The sequence below is a fragment of the Dasypus novemcinctus genome, chromosome 2, assembly GCF_030445035.2.
Source record: "Dasypus novemcinctus isolate mDasNov1 chromosome 2, mDasNov1.1.hap2, whole genome shotgun sequence".
Taxonomy (NCBI): domain Eukaryota; kingdom Metazoa; phylum Chordata; class Mammalia; order Cingulata; family Dasypodidae; genus Dasypus; species Dasypus novemcinctus.
The window spans coordinates 113331143-113351550 of record NC_080674.1 but is presented as its reverse complement, the minus strand read 5'-3'; the positions used below and the strand labels follow the sequence as shown (position 1 = coordinate 113351550).

At 39.4% G+C, this 20408-nt stretch overlaps 1 long non-coding RNA gene across 1 annotated transcript; it reads right to left on the bottom strand.

The window, feature by feature from the left end:
* Positions 1–692: 692 nt before the first annotated feature.
* Positions 693–19528, bottom strand: LOC131280152 (uncharacterized). The gene is made up of 2 exons (XR_009187743.2): positions 19032–19528; positions 693–949 (listed from the first exon to the last, which is right to left on the bottom strand). It is a non-coding gene; the product is annotated as an uncharacterized lncRNA (long non-coding RNA).
* Positions 19529–20408: the final 880 nt, after the last annotated feature.

Here is a 20408-nt window from a genome sequence, read left to right as displayed (position 1 = left end):
ATGAATGATAAGAATTTAATTTGCACTCTGTATCTACCACATATTATTGGGCAATTTATTTAATCTCTCAGTATCTCCATTTCCTATTTTGGCAAATGGGAAAAACACCTACCTATAAAGATGGAAATGAGATTTTATGTATATGAAGTGGTCTGTCTCATGTGGCTTACAGAATAGATTGTTATGCAGATCTGCTGCTCCCATCTTTGCACACCTTGGTGTACCTCTAAGCTGCTCTGCAGTATCTTTGCATACACATGAAGAGTCAAAGGTGAAATCAAGAAACTGAGGGGAAAAGCAGTATTTGCTGAGCACCTACTGTGTGCCTACCATTGTGCTTGGCATTTTACACAGTTCTCAAAGCCCTTTCATGTACCTTGGGTGTCTCATTTGCTGTCTTTCTTGACAGCATGTAGTTGGAGAGTAAAAGTGCTTGCTCAAAAAATATTTTAATTTAAATGAATTGACTATAATCTTGTCATAAGATATTGATTGCTGATTTGAGGATCTTTTCCTCTGCTGTCTGTTTTTAGTAATTAAGTTACAGATTTTCCTTGAATGAGTACTATTATTCCAACAGAGTTATATGCTCTTTCTGTTGATTGCTTAAAAGAGACTAGTCCTTCAGCTTGGAATAAATGTTTGGCTCTGTTTTAGTTTCCGAGATGCACAAGTAAATACCATGAAATGGGTTGACTAAAACAATGGGAATTTATTAGCTTACAGTTCTGAGGCTAAAAGAAAGTCCAAATCAAGGCACCATCAAGGCAACTCTTTCTTCCTGAAGGCCAGTGTTCTGGGGCTGGCTGCTGGCCAGCTTTGGCTCCTCTGTCATATGGTAAGGCACGTGATGGTGTCTTCTAGTCTCTCCCTTCTCTTCCAGGTTTCATTGCTTCCATGGCTTTCTCTCTTTTTTTTTGTCTGAATTTCATTCTTTTATAAAGAATTCCTGTAATAGGATTAAGACCCATTGTGATTGAGGTGAGCTACATCTTAACTGAAGTAATCTCATCAAAATCCCCTACTTGGAATGAGTCCACACCTACAGGAATGGATTAAATTTAAGAACATGTTTTTCTGGAGTTTACAGCTTCAAAGCACCACAGGTTCCCAGTTTATGCCATCTTCATGAGTACAGAGTTCAAAGAATTAAATCTGTATTGTAAAACGGTATCTTTCTACCAAAAACAAATAGAAGGAGCAGAAGAGACAGAGAGAAAGAGAGAAAACGAAAGAGAAAGGATTCCTACATGATATAGACACATACAGAGATAAATATCCCCTTCATTTGATAGTTATTCAGAGCATACTACTGGCCTTTTATCCTGGTACAGCCTCTTTGTGGCCGCTAGGAAAATCAAGTAACTGTAAGGGATTCTCATTGCTAAGGGCTGTCAATCTTTGAAATATATTGTTTGCTCAAATAAAATGACAAGCAGCTCTCTCAAGAGCCAAAAGACCATCTGGATGCAAAAGCAGAAATACTACAATGAAGTCTTGGTTACTGAACAATTTTTAATCAAAGGGAAGTGACAATAAAACATCATTTCCTTGGCTTTGTGTAAATTCAGTCTGTCAGTAACCCTTCACTACCAGATCTGAATTGAATTACGTGCTATTTACTGCTTACAGAATGTTGTTTCTTAAGAAATGTATACCCCAAAGGGTACATATATAATAGAAATTTGCTGGTGTTTAATTTGCCTATGTTTATTTATGATTAAGCAATAGTTTATAGAATGCCTGTTATATGCCAGCTACTGCTTTATACACTGGGGATATAGCTGAGAACAAGACAATGTCCTTTCTTTCGTGGAGTTTACATTTTGATGGTTGGTGTAGGAGATAAGAGGAGAAAACATGGCTGTAAATAAATTAATGAACAAGAAAAATATCAGGGAGTGAAAGTGCTATACACAGGTGTATTAGTTTTGCAGGGTTGCCATAACAAAGTAACACAAACTGGGTGGCTTAACTAAATTTATTGTTTTAATTCTGGAGGCTTAAAGTCCAAGATCAAGGTGTTGGCAGGACTCAGAAGACTGTGGAGAATCTTTTTCATCTCTCCCTCCTGGCTTCTGGCAATGACTTACATGCAACCCCTGGCATTCTCTGCCTCACTCATCACCAAGCGTTTATACCTCTACTGTCTGTGTTCAAATTTCCTCTTATGAGGACACCAGTCATATTGGGTTAAAGGCCCTTCTAGTATGACCTCATTTTAATTTGCCTAATTCCATCTGTAACTACCCTATTTCCAAACAAGGATACATTTTGAGATACTGTGGATTAGGACTTCAACATATCTTTTTGGGGGACACAGTTCAAGCTGGAGCAACAGTAGGAAGGGGCTTAGCATGTTGATGGAGCAGAAGGAAGGTCAGCGTGGTTGGAGTGAAGTGATGACTGTGGTGGTGGTAGGGAGGTGTGACATCAGACTTAGAAAGCCTGGGCATCGAGTTTGGATTTTATTCTCAGGGCAGTGGGAAGCTAGTCGAGAGATTTTAACTAGAGTAGTGACAGAATCTGAAGAACGTTTAGAAATATGGGTGGAGAAGAGATTCCAGGGAGTCAGGAATGGAAGCAAGATTTCTAGTTAGAAACTTTGGTTCTGGGTCAGGAAAGACGTGACTGGCATGGACTAGAGAGTCGCTGGCGGTGAAGGGCTCAGGGAAATGATGCTACATCTGATTCACATATGGCTTTTGTTCATTACTTGCTCATGAAAGTTTACTAAAGAAAATTCAAGGCATGGGAACACATTCCCATGAGAAAATATTCCAAAACTGCTAAAGAGGTGACAGAAGAACTAGATTATCTTTATCTTTTTGACATTTAAATGCTAAATGTAACCCAGGCACTATGAGTCATGCTTTGTGCACATTATCTCATTTAATTCTCATACAACCCTATCAAGGAGATAGTACAATTATTCTTACTTTATGACATGGGAAAACTGAGGCTTAGAGGTCAAGGTCAAACAGTTAATTAAGGATATGCTTAGAATTTATAACCTGAATTTGTTTCTGCCAAAACCAGTGAATTTAACTACCATTCTAAACTGCCCTTTAGAATTAAATACTTGAGTGATTCACTGTAAATATCTAGGACATTTTCTTTCCTTTTATCATAGTTTTGCTCAGGACTCCAATTTCTAACCCTGAATAACTATCAGAGTCAGGAGCACATAACTTGAGTCTTTGACTGTGTTTTTGGAATGGGGTGTAACAAAGAGGGCCAAAGGGTTACCAGAAGGATAGTATGGTTCTTATAAGCTCTAGCTGGGGGTGCAAATACGTTGCCACACACTTATAGGACAATTTTTGTGAGTTGTGAGGAGCTGAGCAAACCAATTTGTGTTCTGATTTTAAAATCCTTTTGATTGTGTTTCAATGTCTTTTATATTTGTAGACCATTCTCTACAGCCTCTTTCAATATCCTATCACCATGTGCCTAATCAGAATAATGCTGGTAGTTCTTTATAGTTTACTAAACACTTTTCACATTGATTACCTTTAATTCTTTGATATGTATATATATTTTCACATTTTAACATATTTGAAATTGGAATAGGTTTTAAAATCAATGGCAACTTAAAATTGCTTTCAGCCAAATGGTGATTGTTGTGTATTTCTTGTTGCCTGCCCAGGCTCAATCTTAGATATTTTTCCTGGGATTTGAATGGACAACTGCTAGTTCTCAAAACACTCTTTAAGGAAAGAATGTGAATGCTGGTTAATACCTAAAAACCTTCCACTGAATACCTTTGGACATATTTTAATAACAAAACTTTCAGAATAAATGGGGCTTGAAAAAAATCTCAAAGACAATAGCAGAGAACTAAAAAAATAGTGCATCTCCAGTGCAACTTTGGCACAGAGAATGATGTTGTATAGATAAAACATTGATGTAGACTACTCTGAATCAAAGAGTGATCTAGAAGAGCTGGACTATGAATCGAAGAAGTTTTAGGAATACCTGAACTCAGAGATTCCCAAACTCTCTTGGGTCGTGGTGCCTTTAGTGTATCTATTTTTCATAGCACCAAAGGCCAAAATAAATATAGAATAGTTCCATTTATTAGGCTGTTAGGTCCAACAACTTAGTCATATGAAAATTTTAAAAAAAATTTCCTTCTTAAATGACTACAATTAGCTATTGCACAACTTTCTAAACCTTGGAATCACATTGGACACCACCACCTTTATTTCCTGTTCCACATTATTTTTGCAGTACTTGCTTTAAAAAAAAAAATCACAGCAATTGGCAATAACCCAAGTTCATAAAATATGATGTTGCGAAAAGGAATATAGCCTGATCTAATGTTGGAACTGTGAATGACCTGGAGCAAGTAGTTTTTGCCATGTCTGACAGATGTCAAGTATCACTGTGTTTTCCTCAAAAATATAAAATATCCACATCCACATCCCCCTGTGAATTCACTGTGGTTCTCTGAGATCACTGCTTCATGGTTTGGGAACCATGACCTTAATCAATCCATTTTGTTCATACTTTACTTTTTATGAATGCACAAAAGAAACATATGCTAAAAACTATCTAAAGAATTAGAAAAGAGCAATTTAGTAAGTATGAAAAAAGTCAAAAGTTGTAAGAAATAATTTTTTATGGCTTTATTGGTAGAAATTTTTCTTACTCTGGCGTACATAATAGCTTCTTTCAATTGATGGCACTTTAGATTCTATTTTGTAGATCAAGTTAATAAGGCATTAGATTCTGGATTGATCTTCCTCCTTGTGAGTACTAATGCTGAATTTTGTTGCCAGATCAGTTGTTCTAACTCATAATTTTCATTATTTCACTTCTCTTCCTCAATATATTCAATAATTTACCACTGCCTACAAGGTAAGATCTAAGTTCCTTAATTTGGTGAGTAATGTCCTCTGTAGTCTAGTCTAAATTCCTACCGTTGTAGCCGTAGCTTCTACCTCTCCGAGCCACGAGACTCTCAGCTTGCCTCTTCTATTAATTGGCAAGCCATTTCTCCATACTAGGCTTTAGTTTTCCCATCTATAAAATGAGAGGTGGGATAAGATTAGTGGTTCCTAATCTTTTTTATTTCCCTGATTAGGGAAATTACAAAAGAAATTTGGAAACTGACAAAGAGTTTTCAGGATTTTAGTATATGTTTAAATCAGATACTTATACAGTTAATCTTAATAGTATTGTGTTACAAATAAAGTGAATTCAACATAATTCACTCAACATAAACAAGAAAAGAGGGAAAAAGTTAACTATAAAAAACTCAGTCAAATGTAAACGATAAAGACAATAAAATGAGCTTTTTAATATGAACTTCTTTATAGATGGTTCTTTCTAGACTGCTTCTTTGAATAGCACTTGGGACCAATGGACTAGACCTTCATCACTCAAATTGTAGCCTTACTCTAGAGACATCAGGACACTATAGGGAGGGTAGACAACCTCAGGAAACTGGCACCTCATTGGTGGGCCTTACCTTGGAATATATGTTAACCTATCTCCCCAATGTAACAGAGTTAGATTTATTTATAATTTCCTTATGTATTTTTTTAAAAGACTTATTTAATTTATTTATTTCTCCCTACCCCCTCATTGTTTGCACTTGCTGAGGCTACTCATCTTCTTTGTTTCTTTAGGAGGTACTGGGAACTGAGCCCGGGACCTCCGATGTGGGAGGGAGGTGCCTAATTGCTTGAACCACCTCCATTCCCTGCTTTGTTGTGTCTCTCATTGTGTTCTTCTTCTTGTGTCTCTTGTTGAGTCATCTTGTTGCATTAGCTTGCTGTGTCTGCCTGTTGAATGAGTGCACTCTCTTTCCTGTCTTCTCTAAGAGGCACCAGGAACCTCTGTTCCCTGCTTTGTTGTCTCTCTCGTCATGTTTTTCTTGTTGGGTCTCTTGTTGTGTCAGCTTGTTGTCTTTTTTAGGAGGCACTGGGAACTGAACCATGGACCTCCTATGTGGTAGGTGGGAGCTCAATTGCTTGAGCCACATCTGCTTCCCTACATACGGTTCTTCCGTCCCTTTTATTTGAACCTATAATTAGCACTATACCACTTAATATATGTCTCAGAAACTTAAATCTTCAGTATGTTCATATACTCGTTGAGCCCTGAATCTCAGCAGAGTTGCAGCCAACACCTACTCTCCAATTCATCAGACTCACCCAGGACAATTAAAAGGATGATGATGGACAAAGCCCATTCCAAATATAGAGAGCATCTACAACTGCAAGCAAGACAGTTTCATCCATCTGCCCCATGGGATCTAAGCCCCTCTCAATCAGAAACAGAGTGGGCATCAACATCCCCAAATCATCAAGATTGAGGAATGATCAACCCTAAGGGCAGAATGTAACTATGGATTAAAGTAGACCTTTTATTATTCTAGCAATGGAAAAACTTTCAGTGCCCATGAGAGGTTCTGAGGGGAGGGAGAGGGAAGAATATGTGTAACATGGGGCATTTTTGGGACATCGGAATTGTTCTGCATGATATTGCAATGATGGATAAAGGCACTTAATACATTTTGTCAAAACCTATAAAATTGTACAGTGCAAAGTGGAAACCAAAATGTAAACTATACACCATGGTTAGTAGCAATGCCTCAATATTTGTTCATCATCAATTGTAACAGATGTACCACATTAATGAAAGATGTTGTTAATAGGGGAAAATGTGAAAGGGGAGGGGGTAGGGTATATGGGAATCCCTTTATTTTTGATGTAACTTTACTCTAATTTAAAATTTCTTTAGAAATAAAGAAAAAAATTATATAATGAAAAAAATTCATTGGGGAAAAAATAAAGTTCATTGGGGCCTACAATTTTGTAATTATTTCCCTTACGATGTATTTTGAAATAACTCAAGAGAAATAAATGTCAAAATACCTTAAAAAATTGTAGCCTTAGGCCAGAAGCATCACAGAACCCAAAGCTTGTCAGAAATGTTGAATCTCAGGCTCCTGGACTAGCTGGATCAGACTCTGCATTTTAACTAGATCCCAAGTGATTCATATGCATATTAGAATATGAGAAGCCCTGGATTAGATACTATCCAGCATGTTCATTCTCTATTATCTGTTGCACAGCAAAACCATGATTAACAACATGACTTGCATCTAACTAATTTTGTATTGTTCTTCAAATTTTGCTCGAGCACCTCTAGGCCCTCCTCCTATCTGTTCTTTAATGATAGACTCAGATTCCATCTTTGTTCTTCTATCCTCCAACTCTGCATGACTTTAGGCAAATTGATTTTCCAAGCAAAGCTATAATTTCCTCAACCATCAAATGGGGATAATACCTGCTTCATAAGGTTGTTGAAAGGATTAAATAAGCTAATATATGTAAACTCTGTATCACAGTGTTTGGTATGATAGGCTCTCAACAAAGGGTAGCTACTATTGTTGTTGTCCTTGTTGTTATTGTTTTAGCAATGTACAAAACAGACAAAATTCTCTTGTCTTGTAAAGCTTACTTTCAAGTGGGTGCTCCTACATAAATGCTTGTTGAGCACTCTAGTCATATCCTGATTTGTCATCATGCAGTAACTCATAGGCTCAGTGGGTCCTATAGATTGTCAGAAATCTAGTTGTGGCATTTTTGTATGCTTTGCTTATATTAACTATATTACATTTTGTTTTATGGTATTTTATGCATATATTTTCTCCCTCATCAGAGTTTAAGTTCCTGAAGGAAAAGAATCGCCTTGTTTCAGTGTATAATCCCCTGGCACTTGACATATAGTAGTTATGCTTAGTGAATGAAAAATTTTAGAAAGCCTCCCGTTCAGAACTCTCTTTTCCCTTCCAGTGTGAAGCTGCTGTGATGAAGGGTGTTTAAGCAGCCATGCTGGAGGAAGGTGTTCCCAGTTCTGATTAGACGCTGCTCTCTCTGAGTACCCTACTTGTCCCAGCTGTTGAGTATGAACATCTGTATTTCTAGCCTTACTGCCTTCAAGTTGTCTTGCCGTGGATGCTGATGGCTTTAGGGTAAACTTCTAGCTGGAAAAGGCAATGCCAGCCACAGGCAGGTGCAAAGCATACAAGCTCAAGCTTTGGGTCATTAGAGAGTCTGACTACAACGTAAAACCATTCTTTACGGCTTTCCAGTGCAGCCCTCCCTATAGTGTCAGATGACAATGGTAACAAAAAGGATACATTGGAAAATGTTGGTTAAAACATAAAATTTATGTCTAAAGCAATTTCTGGGAGATGGAGAACTATGTATGGTTCCTTTCAGCCTTGTCCACCCCATGATAGAAAGGATACCCATTCTTTTTCAGTTATATCACCAGATTTGTTTTGGCAAATCTAAGATAAATGCAATTTGTCCTTTGACCTGCATTTGGTAGGTCAGGACTGTGTGCTTATGTGAACCCATTTCTTGAAACCAGTTCAACATGAGCAGAGGGGGTAAGATCATCTGGTTAGTGAAACAGCTTAAAGTTACCTCCCAACTCCTCGCTGGAGGTTATCACAATTCTCTGATTAACTTCTCTTTCTATACAAGCCCTAATAAAGCTGCATCTCTCATCAAAAATACCTATGCTGTCTACACCCTCAAATCCACCCTCAAAAATTCAAGACACTCAGGGAAATCATTAATTCAGACATTTGACTGAGCAGAGCCCTTTATCCCTTTTTCCCCAAGTAGCAAGTTTTGCTAAGTGCAGAGTAGGAAAACTCAATAACTCATGGAAAAGGCATTCATTTTACTTTTAAATTTTAATCACCAGGGTGAAGGGTCAGGCAAGGCCATGGTAAATTCTTACAGAAGAAAATCCCCCTATTGGCCTGCAGCCAGTCATCTTCCTGCTGCATAAATCATTGCTGCCATGGAATATCAGCTCCATCTATAACGAGAGCTGAAGAGAAGGGCTTTCTAAAGGACTTCCAACAGTGACTGTATTTATTTTGGGTCAGCATGACAGCTGAACACCCTTTTCAAAATACTGATATTCGTTAAAGAGTCATTCCTCCACAGCCACTTGGTGCTGGCCTGGTCCCCCTGTGGGAATGTTGAGATTTGCGTTGCCATGCACCGTACCTCCCGCAGCCCGCTCGGGCCTCCCGCTCCCGCCACAGCGACCTGTGCTGGCTCCACATCTTCCCACTTCCCTCCTTTTGGCAGGACAACACAACATTTCAAAGAAACAAAGGACCAAACCTCCTTTTATTGTTATTATTATTTTTTAATATCAATGTTACAAGTAACTCCAGGATCACAAGATAATAACTATAATAACAATAAATTTGCTTTGGTCCATGGTTATCTTGAGGGATTTGGGATGATGTCCTCCCTGCTTCAGGCTGAGAAGGGATATAGATATTATGGGACAGAGGGAAGGAATTATTTTGCTCGCAGTTGGAGATAATCCTGGTTTGGGGGATGGGGCTGGTGCAGCATCACCGTTTTGCTAGTTGTGCAGGGCAAGCCTGAAGAACTGCAGAGGAGGAGTTGGCCAGAGCTCTGCCGGGTTTCAGGACTCCACCAGCACATGAATAATCCAAAGATTTAAGTCTCTGAGAAATATACTTAACTGCTAAATTGAAAATTACAGGTTCAAATAAAAGGAGTAGAACCATGATTAGGGGAATTATAAATGAGTGTAACTAGGTTATATTGGGGAAAGAGGTTTTCATCTCTTCCCAGATAGGGCCTACTGAGTGGGTTTTTGTTTCATGTGGCTGTGTGCCTTGTCTCTGGTGTCCAGATGTCTCTAGAACCCTTGGGAGAACTTTTGTTGGAGGCTTTGTTGACCGTGATAGTGAAATCTACCTGAGACCTGCATAAGCATAACCTCCAAGATGCACTCCTGACTCACTTTGAAATCTCTTAGCCATAAAAACTCTATTTTATTTACTATTTTCCCCTTTTCGTCGTCTTTTTTGAAACGCATCACTGATTAATGCTTGGTAATAATCCCTCATCCCTGGGAGTCATGTCCCATGCCGGGGGGATGGTAGTGAGTTTATTTGCAGAGTTTGGCTTAGAGAGAGGCCACATTTGAGGAACAAGAAGGTTTTCAGGAGGCAACTCTTGAGCATTAATTATAATTAGGCTTAGGTTCTTTATTATAGGAATAAGGTTCGTAAGCGCAAGCATTAAGATCAAGGGCTTGGCTTATTGCCCTGTTCCACTTATAGGCAAGGCTTATATGTTCCAGAGGTTTTGCCATCTTATTTGAGAAAGTAGCGGGAGGGAAGTTTAATATTTTGTTGGCCGCTATGTAGACCCAAGCCTCTTGACTCTAACACATAGCAAATTAATAAAGCAGAAGGTCCGGTAAAACTAATTTACTGAAGTAGAAATTCCTGGACTTCCTTAACCTTGACTATTTTCTGCTCTCTGCAGAGTCAGGAATAAGATGTTGAGCCGGGCTGGAGGCTGGCCCCATACACAGGGAAAGGTGTGGCACTTGGCTTGGAGAACGTTTGCCTTTCTCCCAGATGGCACCATTTCCTTCTCATCACCTACCCTTTTCTCAGCTCACCTACACTTCTGTGTTACTAACCTCCTCCCTTGGCACCCTGAGGTCCCCATTCCCAATTCCAATATTGTGTTCCAGGTACTCTTCTACATTGTCACTCTTGACAATACAACCCCTCTCCCTCGCCACACCCCTATGCCTCCACCTTGGTTGGGACTAATGCTAAATGGTATTCTGGTTTATTCTTGTGGGTTGGGAGGAGGAGATAGCAGTTTGTGGGCTTGGAAGCTCTTGCCTCTCTGCTTCTGCACACCCAGAACCTGATGAGAGCATAATAAGAGCAGTCTTATTATGCTTTCAGTGAAGATGACGGAGGTTGTGGTGGGAACCTCACTGTTCTTTCTGTTCAGATGCTGCAACCCTGGAGCTGGGAAAGAAGCCTCCATGAGAATGAAGTCTGTCCCTGGGAATCTCAACCTGAGCTTTTCCACACAATTCTTTCATGATGAGACTGTAATAAAGCACAAGGTAAGTCCTCAGGTGGCAGAAGACACTCTGTTACCACAGGTGTTGGATCCCATGAAGCTTCCATAGGTGGGCCAGAAGGAAACTCACACCCCCAGTGCTACTGCCTATAGGGGAGAGACATTTAGCCAGGCTTTTGTTTCTCGGTGTTTTTCCAACTTTTTTCAAGCATGTTTCACATTTCCATGAAGCAATCTGTCTTTGGCAACCAGTAGTCCATTATGGGCAGCCAGACCTGAGGCTTGCCTGTGGTAGGATCTGAGGGATACATGGTAAGAACTTCATCCTTCTTACCCAAAGCAACCACCCTAGATGCCTGAGAGAACCCTTCTTCCAGGTCAGTGTTCTATAACTTAAGCATGCGTCAGAATCACTTGGAAGCCTTCTTAAAATACAGATTGCTGGGTCCCGCCCGTGGAGGTGCTGATTCAGTAGGTCCAGGGTGGAGCATGAGAATTTACATTTCTCTTAAGTTCCCAGATGGCCCTGGTGCTGCTTATCCTGGGACCACACTTTGAGAAACCACTGTTTTAGGTGACCTTAGCTAAATTAGTGCCTTAGATAAATTAAGGTAGCAGAAGTTAGTAATTGCCTACAAGTGATGTCTTGAGGAAAGGGCATCCTGACAGAGGCTAAAGAGCAGATGTTGGTCTTGGGCATGAGACTGTCCTTCTCTGAGCTTTGTAGTTGGCCCAGATGTTTTCTCCTCTTCCTGGTAGGATGGAGTGAAACACAAGGAGCCTGCTTGGTTTTTGCCGGGTCCTTCCCTTTTCCCCACCATTTTTATTTTTCCTTTTGTCTCTCTCCTTTCCTCCCTTGCTGTCCATGGCTCTTTTATCTGAGATAACTCATGGGAGAGATGATCTCAAAATTAAATTTACAAGCAAATCAGAATGGCATTTAATAACAAGTTTCACCTAAGGTTGGGACATTGTGGGTGTGATATGGAGAAGAAGTGAAGTGAAAAATGCAAGAAGAACAGAAATTTGAATCCTATTCCAGATTTGAACTCCTCCCTCACAAATGATTTTTTACCAGGTGACAGCAATCAGGCAAATTAAACATCACACTGTCATTATCATAATTACTACATTGGTTCCCATTTTCTGAGCACTTGCTAAATGTCAGGCATTGTGCTTCACTTGATCTTCACAACCATCTATGAAGTCCATACAGTTATTAACCCCCTTTCAGATGAGAAACCTGAGCCTGGACAGGCTAATACCTGGGCCACAGTCACACAGCGATGCAGACGCAGGCCTGTCCGACCCAGGCAGAGATCTCAGTCCCATGCCTGAGATCTGGGATGGCTTCCCTCACAAGCTACTGCGTGAAGGTGAGGGAGAAAGGGGTCCCCGTGCTCTGCAGAGGAGCTGTTTTGACAATCACCTGAGACTGGAGTGGGGAGAGACTTGTGCAGACTGGCTAATGAAGTTTGAAGATTAGAATATACATTAGAATGAAAAGTAAGGAATGTGGGAAGAAGAAATGAAACTTTCCCATTATTAGGGAAGACATTAAGAAACAAACCAGCTGGTTTCACACACACTCTGTCCTGTAGTCTGCTTCCCTAATCTCTGCGACCTATCCACTGCCAACACCTGGGCCCACGATTGCTCCTCAGTACCTTTAGGGACCCCACTCACGACCCCCGGGAGTGAACAGAGAAACTAGCTAGACTGACGCTCCCTGCTCCAGAATCGTTCTTGCCTGTCTCCCATCTTTCAGTTACCTTGGTGTTTCCTCCTATTATCTGCTTGGACCCAGCTCTGCTTCTGGATTTTACTCTGGACTTGCTTCAGTTGCCAACTGCCTGATGAAAATCTTCACTGGAGTCCCATCTATCCTCAGCACTTGCAAGCAAAACTAGCTCACGAGCTTCTACCCCAAACAATTTAGGACTCCCCTGTTTTTCCAGTTAACTGGGTTAGAAAACCACAATCATCTTTGATGCCTCTTTTTTTTTTATGGTGTTCCATCAACCATAACCATGTTGATAAGGACTCCCCAAATGGGCTTTCAATCCACTGCCTTTCAAACATTGGGCCACAATTCTAGTTCAGAAAATCAGTTTCTTTTTCAAATGTTTTCTGTCATCTCAACTTTTGTCATCCTCAACTTTTATCTGTCCTCCATCCTGAGACCAGATCATTCTAGAATAGCTGTTCACTTCATAAAAGTGTCCACTGGCTCTCCATTCTGCTGAATCAGGTGCATATTCTTTAGATTAGTTTCAGGGCCCCAAAAGTGTGGTCTGTGGAGGGGACACCTGATGTTTTTCCTACCCAGGAGTCTTTTTTTTCGGTAATGGCCCTTCAAGATTCCATTTGGGAACCATTCCATAATCTAAAAGGTGGGCTGGCCCTGATCCTCTTCTTGACTCTAGGAGTGGACACATGACACATCTTCCTAGGCACAGTATTTGTTTCAGTGAAAGGTACAAACAACTTAATTCAGACAGATGAGTCTCTCTTTATTCTTGGGATTTTGACTGAACAGTTGAGAAAAGTGCATTTTTTTTTTTTAGGCTGCTGAGAAATAGCCATGATAAAAGATTGGAGGTGCCAGGAATTACCAGATATGACATGATAATGGAGCCAACAGAGAGAAAAGAGCTGATATTTAGAGTTCCAGGATCTAGATATAGTTGAAGCCAGAGCCTGTCCCCTTCACTTTCCAGTTAATTGGGCCAGTCAGTGACTTTTTTTTTTTAATGTACTGGGGGCCAGGGATTGAACCTGGAACGTCATATCTGGGAAGCTGTCACTCAACCACTGAGTCATATTGGCTTCCCTGAATTGGTTTTATTGTTTGTTTTGTTTGTTGTTTGTTTTTTTGTTTTATTTTCAGGATGCACTGGGAACTGAATCCAGGGCCACCCATGTGTGAGGCAGGTGCTCAACTTCCAGAGCCACAGCCACATCCACTCTCGATGCCTTTTTTAACTTACTCTTTTTGAGCTTGGTCCGGTTTTGATTGCGTTGCAGTCATTTTCATGCTAGAGAACATAGCCAGCACAACTTCACTTTATCTTTTCACACATCTCCTATTCCTCAACATAGAATTATGAAAAAATATTTGTACCTGTCTCAAAAAAGTAATGATTGTTGGAACAGAGGGGGCTTAAGTCATTGAGTGCCTCCCTTCCGCATGGGAGGTCCGGGTTCAGTTCCCCGTGCCTCCTAAAAAGAAGATGAGCACACAAAGAGCAGACAGTGAGTGCAAAACAATGAGGGGGAGGGGAAGAATAAATAAAAGAAAATAAATCTTTAAAAAAAGTAATGATTTTATATACCTGTGTTTTTGCTTGTGCTGCTCTTTCTCGCTGGAATATAGTCTGCAATTATCTCCATGAGCCCAATCCTTTAAGGTTTATTTCAAATGTTACCACTCCAGTGACATCTTTTCTTTCCCCATTGGAATCCTGCTCCCTCCAGTCTTGTTTGCCATTAAATACTTAACATCTTTCATTACATTAGATGCTCAATAAGCTAGTGTGAACTGAGTCAAAGAAATACGGGCCATACACATAGAAATGGAGGAAACACATGTTGGACTAAATTGACTTTAAGTCCTGAGGAAAATAACAGGAAATATCTTGTTATCTTTTCTATGTCATACCCAGCTTTTGTTTCTTTCAACAGACAGGTAGGCATTTTCACTGATACTTCCTTACTTGTACCTGCCACTGTACACTATAATTTTGCAGCATAAAAGCACTTTAGTTTGAACCCATAGAAAACAGCAGTACTTCTGGCTACAGAAAGACATTTTATTTATTTTAATATTGGTTGCTTCTTTTATATATTAAATTTTGTTCTTTTGTTTCTATTACTATTGACTTGGTTTTGGTCATAGTGTTTTGTTTTTTTGTTTTTTTTAAATAGGCTTTTAATTTTGGAATAATTTTAGATTTACAAAAAAGTTGCAGAGATGGTATAGAAAATTCCCATATACCCTTCACCTGGTTCCCCCACTGTCATCATTTCATGTTACCACGGTACTGTTGTCACAACTAGGAAATTAACATCAGTACATTTTTAAAGCAACTAAACTCCACACTTGATCAGAACTTCACCAGTTTTCCCACTAATATCCTCTTTCTGTTCCAGGAGCCAAACTAAGAAACCACATTGCATTTAGGCCCATATTATTTTTAAAATTAATTTTTAAAGGGTAAATAGGTAAATGCTATTTTTGAAGGTAAAAGAGAATTCATCTTAGGCATCTTGGCACCCCCAGTTTAGCACATCATTTCTGGGGTCACCTGCATCTGAAGGACTTGGGCCACCAATTAAAAAAGAGATTCCGGGAAACGGACTTTTGCCCAGTGGTTAGGGCGTCCGTCTACCACATGGGAGGTCCGCGGTTCAAGCCCCGGGCCTCCTTGACCCGTGTGGAGCTGGCCATGCGCAGTGCTGATGCGCGCAAGGAGTGCCGTGCCACACAGGGGTGTCCCCCGCGTAGGGGAGCCCCACGTGCAAGGAGTGCACCCATAAGGAGAGCCGCCCAGCGCGAAGGAGGGAGCAGCCTGCTGAGGAATGGCGCCGCCCACACTTCCCGTGCTGCTGATGACAACAGAAGCAGACAAAGAAACAAGACGCAGCAAAAAGACACAGAAAACAGACAACCCGGGGAGGGGAATTAAATAAATAAATAAATAAATCTTAAAAAAAAAAAAAAAAAAAAAGAGAGATTCCTGGGCTCCACCCCAGTCTTATGGAACTGGAATCCCTGGTGCTAGGGCCCAGGAATCTGCATTTAATTTAATTTAATTTTTAATTTATTTACATAGTGTTTTTTTGAAAGATTTATTATTTTTATTTATTTTTCTCCCCTTCCACCCCCCCCCCCCAGTTGTCTGCTCTTTCTGTCCATTCACTGTGTGTTCTCCTGTGACTGCTTTAATCCTTATCAGCGGCACTGGAAATCTGCGTTTCTTTTTGTTGCATCATCTTGTTGTGTCAGCTCTCTGTGTGTGTGGTGCCATTCCTGGGCAGGCTGCACTTTCTTTCATGCTGGGCGGCTCTCCTTATGGGGTGCACTCCTTGTGCATGGGGCTCCCCTATGCGGGGGACACCCCTGCGTGGCAGGACTCCTTGTGCGCATCAGCACTGCGCATGGGCCAGCTCCACACGGGTCAAGGAGGCCCAGGGTTTGAACCGTGGACCTCCCATGTGGTAGGTGGATGCCCTATCCATTGGGCCAAGTCTGCTTCCCTACATAGTGTTTTAAAAGTCAACATGGATAGATATATTTCACCAGCAATTTCAGTATTTCTGAGGCTGTTGTATTGCTTCCTTCTATGGGATATTGCAAATTCTTTGAGCTTTGTTGAAGCTTTAATATGACATTATTTGAAAAGGAATGTTCAGTGTTTATATAACACCTGCCAGTTTATCCTCTGAATGATGTACACCTCCTCCATGGAAGAAGAAATAACAGCTCTGTAGTCCAGGAGGACAGGAGCTCTTTCTGTGATAGCCCGAGTGGTTAATCATGAAAAACTTGGCCAACATCTTGAATCTCTTATCTACATAACTCCAAAGCCCCTTCCTTATGTTAAATAGTTACCTTGATGTCACATAAACATAACCTGTGAAACCAGACATTTAACTAAAAAATGAACGATAGGACTGAAATCCAAACCTTTTCTACCTCACTGCCATAGGCTACATCTACTTGAAGAGCTGCTTTATAGTTTAGCTTAAAGAAAACAAAAATACAGGGACCTATGTTTGTCTTGGCAAGTAGCTTAGTAAAGGAACTCTAGGTAGGCTCTGCTTTTTTCCCATATTCAGGTCATAATACCATTGGGGACTTTTTTCTTATCAGCACTGAAGCATGTGGGAACTTGTAAGTTGGGTTTTGTATGTATGTGTATGTGAGGATTTAAATTATAATATTTACTGTTGATACCTGACCTTATAGGTATTATATATTCACTGTTGGCAAAATTTAAGAGATTTGACATTCCAAGTATTGGAGAGGATGTAGATAACAGAGTCTATCATACACTACAAAGGGAGGGGATGTAAACTGGAAAACAACCACTTTGGAAAACAGTTTGGCATTTTCTTGAAGAGTTAAACATATATATACCCTATGATCCAGCAATTATATTCCTTAGTATAGACCAGCTGTTATGTATAAGAATGTTTACAGCAGCCTTATAATAGCAAAAAATAAACAAAAAGACTGGAAGCAACCAAAGTGCTAATCAAGAGGGCGATGTGTAAATTAACCATTAAATATTATTCAATAGTGAAAACGAATGAATTATAATTACATGTAATAACATTTATGAATCTTAGTAACATACTGTTAAGTGAGAAAAGCAGGTCCCCAGAAGACTACCTATAGCCTGATACCCTTTTAGTAAAGTTTGAAAACAACTAAAACTAAGCAGTATTTTGTTTACACATACTTTAATATACTACTACATAAGAAAAGCAAGAGAATGAAAAACCCCAGCTTATGAAAGCAGTTATTTCTAGCAGGAAGACAAGTGGTTGCAATGTGGAGGAGGATTAAATCATTGTTAATGTGCCAATTCTTGGGTTGTGTGGTGGTTTGTGGGTATTTATTATATTACCAAGAAATAAAATAAAGTACAACAGGGCAATGCATGGACCAGTGATGGTAGCGACCCATTAACCAAGAATTATATTTAATTCAATTCTGTGTACCTGAAGTCCAAAGTTTAAAAATAAAGAACAGGGAAGTAGGTGTAGCTCAGTGGTTTAGTGCCTGCTTCCCAGGTACTAGGTCCCAGGTTCAACCCCTGTACATCAAAAAAAAATAGAATAAAAATGAAGAGCAGTAAATATTTGCTGTAGTTAAGTCATCCATGCTTTATCTAAAGGATGAATTTTAACATTAGAACACAACCAACAAAGCAGCAATATTATGATAATGTAAATTTTATTCCTTGTAGAACAGAATAATGTGACTGAAACCATAGAAAAGAAATGTAATCTTTGTTATTAGACTTGTGCCAATCAAAGACTGGTGTTCCATATATAAAGTATAAATGGATTTTCTTTTCTACCCTCCACCAATTTCTTAAAACCATACCATATCTAAGTTTGTGCTGTGATTTTCTGGTACTGATTTCTGTTTTTCTGCTAACTATCTGTTAACTGGAATACATTTCATTCTTCCATTCTTCCTTTCTTTTCTAGGAGCCTACTGACAGCCAAGTTCTAATTTTGAATGACTGTTTTCTCAGACTGCTGCCTAATATCTGACATCACTGCATTCCTGGGTTAGTGTGCTCTACTGGATTCCATGTTGTTCTCATTGGTTGATTCTTTTATTTGTATGTTTGTTTATTTATTTTCTGGTGCATATTCTCAAATAGTTTTGGGAAAATATATGGAAGTAAATTTTCTGGGCCCTCCAATTTCACACTTCTTTTAATAAACAATATGGATGATTCTATGTTAAAAATAATTTTCATTCAGAATCTTAAAGGCATTGCCTCATTGTCTTTTAATCACAGACATTGCTCTTGAGAAGTCTGATGTCAATCTGCTTATCATTTCTTTGTAAATAACCTTCTTTTCTCTCTAAGCTTACAGAATATTCTCTACTGTGAACTTCTGGAAAATCATGAGGCCATGACTAGATGCAAGTTTTTCTTTGTTAATCACACCTATCTCCTAAGATTGTTTGCAGTTAAATGAAATAACCCATAAAATGCACTCAGTACATAGTAAATTAGTTATTGGCCAGGCATGTTAGTTATTGGTGAAGTCAGCAGTGAATTGGCCTTCCATCTGAAGACTTGCGTATTTCTTTAGTTCAGGGAAATGTTTGTCATTTCTTTCCTCAATTTCTCACATTCCATTTTTTCCCTTATTATGCATATCTTTTAGACAGATTTTAGAGCCCATATCTGAATTCTCTATGTCTCTTCAACTTTTAAAAATTGTCATATTTTTTATCCTTTAATATATATTTTATCTACTTGTAATAGATTACATTTATTTTATCCTTACTTTTTTGTTGTGTATTTTATTTGGATAATCGTACATTTGATTTCTAGGATTAGAAATTAAATTAGAGCATACCTGTCTACTTGCAGCCATCACTTCGGGGTGTGGGAACAGGATAAAGGCAGGATTTCCTCCAACCCCATTCCTTCCAGTGCCAAAATTATCAGGGCTTTACTCTGGAGCCATCCTTTCTTTAGAGACTCAGCCCTTGGTTTTGTCCCAGGGACAAAAGCAATGGTAATCGCTTCCATTGAAGGTAGGGAGGAAGACAGAGAGACAGACCAGCAGCCCTCTTCTGTGAATCGTTCTTCAGTTTCCATCCTGACTTCTGCTCTTCCTGATGATTAGTTGGAAACCTCTCCACACCAGCAAGATAGGCTCCTATCTTTGTTTCTGCTTTCAATTGTACACATTCTTGGCTAATGTTTCAGCACTAATTTATCCATCAGTATAATCTAATCCACAATTCCATCTTCAAAATGTCTGTCAAAATTCTCTGATCTGTTAATAGCTACTGCTTCCTGCTTTTAGTATTATTGTGGATTTATTCCTCTTCCAATATTGTTATTGTCATTTCTGTGGAACATGGGGAAGGGGAAATAAATGCATGTTTTCAGTTTCCTTCCTGAACCAGAACCTGGCCTCTGTATTTTTGGGGGCTTAAGTTCACCATAACATCATATGCAACCTTGAAAGCTATGTTTTCATGAAATAAACCTTCTCATTGTTCTGGCATTATAGCAACATCATAGTGAGCTGGAAACTTTAAAAGTAGTAAATTTGGAAAAAAGCAAAAATTTCAACCATTCCAGCAGGCAACTGGGTCAGTGGGTTAGTTTGTGGCCACACTACCTGGGGAAGAACTATCACCTGGAAACTTTGCTAAGTGGTTGTCCACCAAAGGATTTTCCCTAATATGCTTTGTGTCTGAAAAAGAAATGAAAAATACTAATTTCTAAAGGACTGTATCATATATTCAGGATGGGCTGAAGTTGATCAGAAAAATCTAGAAGCTCAATCTTTTAAAAATTCAGCCAGTGGTATTGATGGTACCGCAGCTCAACCATGGATCAAGAGGTAGCAAAATTTTAAAAAATTAGGGATGTAAGACATAGATGTTAATGTTTCTTTTTCTCATCTTCTATTGACATTTTCCTTTTCTTCGTTGGTGAGATAGGTCATACCAACTCACCCACAGCCTTCTCAGCTTGCCCTTGCTCTAAATGATGGCATACATTTGCGGGTCAGATAGCTAAGGGTAAAGATTCAGCCTCTGGTTGTGGGACAGGGATTTAACCTGAGTCAAGGTAAGTGACCTATTTGAGGTATAATGCCATGGTCTTATCTCTAATCAATGGATCTAGAAAAATCTAACAGGTCTACCAGAAAGTACTTACCAACTTCAAAATATACTTACTCACTAAGCTTCTGTTGCATGTTCAGTATTATGGT